The following is a 2,420-nucleotide window of genomic DNA, read 5'->3' on the forward strand; positions in this document are numbered from 1 at the left end:
GGTTATTCCATCGATTTAGAGAGTATTATGAAGTTTTATTAAATTAATTGGTAAAAAAATTATAATGATTCTCATATACCATGAAAAAAATAATTAATAGACATTAATACAAATTTAGAAAGTGGTTAGAAATTTTAAAACATCACTAAATTGTATAAAATATTTACCAAAAACTTAATATTTTCGTAGGAGTTAACACATAGATTTTGAGAAAATTTCAAAAAATACGACAATATTGTTTTAATGCATAGTTGCATCCTCCACAAACATACGATGATGTTTAAAGAGGTTTGGAGCATTTGTTGTCTCCGTTTTTCAAGAAAATAGTGATTTTATAGTGGTTATTCCATCAATTTAGGGAGTATTATGAATTTTACTAAATTAACTGATAAAAAAAAAATTATAACGATTCTCATATACCATGAAAAATAGCTTAAAATACATTAATACAAATGTATGATGTGGTTAGAAATTTTAAATCAACACTAAAGATTATAGGCTTCAGTGTATAAAATATTTACCAAAAACTTAATATTTTCGTAGGAGTTAACACATAGATTTTGAGAAAATTTCAAAAAATACGATAATATTTTTTTAACACATATTTGCATCCTCCACTAATATATGATGATGTTCAAAGAGGTTTGTAGCCTTTGTTGTCTCCGTTTTTAAACGAAATAGTGATTTTATAGTGGTTATTCCATCAATTTAGGGAGTATTATGAATTTTACTAAATTAATTGATAACAAAAATATAAAGATTCTCATATACCATGAAAAAGAGCTTAAAATACATTAATACAAATGTATAATATGGTTAGAATTTTTAAAACAACACTAAAGATTATAAGCTTCTGTATATAAAATATTTTCCAAAAACTCGATATTTTCGTAGCGGTTAACACATGGATTTTGAGAAAATTTCAAAAAATATGACAATATTGTTTTAATGCATAGTTTCATCCTCCACTAACACATTATTATGTTCAAAGAGGTTTGGAGTCTTTGTTGCCTCCATTTTTCAAGAGAATAGTGATTTTATAGCGGTTATTCCATCGATTTAGAGAGTATTATGAAGTTTTATTACATTAATTGATAAAAATTATAACGATTCTATTATTCCATGAAAAAAGTTTAATCTACATTAATACAAATGTAGAATGTGGTTAGAAATTTTAAAACAACACTAAAGATTATAGGCTTCAGTATATAAAACATTTTCAAAAAAACTCAATATTTTCGTAGGGGATAACACATGAATTTTGAGAAAATTTCAAAAAATACGACAATATTGTTTTAATGCATAGTTGCATCCTTCACTAATATATGATGATGTTCAAGGAGGTTTGGAGCCTTTGTTGTCTCCGTTTTTCAATAAAATAGCTATTTTATAGTGGTTATTCCATCGATTTAGGGAGTATTATGAAGTTTTATTAAATTAATTGATAAAAAAAATATAACGATTCTCACATACCATGAAAAAGAGATAATTAATACAAATGTAGAGTGTGTTTATAAATTTTAAAATAACACTAAAGATTATAGGCTTCAGTGTATAAAATATTTACCAAAAACTTAATATTTTCGTAGGAGTTAACACATAGATTTTGAGAAAATTTCAAAAAATTCGAAAATATTGTTTTAATGCATAGTTGCATCCTCCAGTAAAATATGATGATGTTCAAAGAGGTTTGAAGTCTTTGTTGTCTCCGTTTTTTAACAACATAGTGATTTTATAGTGGTTATTCTGTCGATTTAGGGAATATTATGAAGTTTTATTAAATTAATTGGTAAAAAATTATAACGATTCTCATATACCACGAAAAAGAGCTTAAAATACATTAATACAATTGTAGAATGTGGTTAGAAATTTTAAAACAACACTAAAGATTATAGGCTTCAGTGTATAAAATCTTTACCAAAAACTTAATATTTTCGTAGGAGTTAACACATAGATTTTGAGAAAATTTCAAAAAATACGACAATATTGTTTTAATGCATAGTTGCATCATCCACAAACATACGATGATTTTTAAAGAGGTTTGGAGCATTTGTTGTCTCCGTTTTTCAAGAAAATAGTGATTTTATAGTGGTTATTCCATCGATTTAGGGAGTATTATGAAATTTTATTAAATTAATTGGTAAAACAAATATAACGATTCCCTTATACCATGAAAAATAGCTTAAAATATATTACTAAAAATGTAGAAGGTGATTAGAAATTTTCAAACAACACTAAAGATTATAGGCTTCAGTATATAAAACATTTTCGAAAAACTTAATATTTTCGTAGGGGTACACATGGATTTTCAGAAAATTTCAAAAAATACGATAATATTGTTTTAATGCATAGTTGCATCCTCTACAAACATACGATAATGTTCAAAGAGGTTTGGAGCCTTTGTTGTCTCCGTTTTTCAA

Source organism: Brassica oleracea, chromosome C9, assembly GCF_000695525.1.
Source record: "Brassica oleracea var. oleracea cultivar TO1000 chromosome C9, BOL, whole genome shotgun sequence".
Lineage (NCBI taxonomy): Eukaryota > Viridiplantae > Streptophyta > Magnoliopsida > Brassicales > Brassicaceae > Brassica > Brassica oleracea.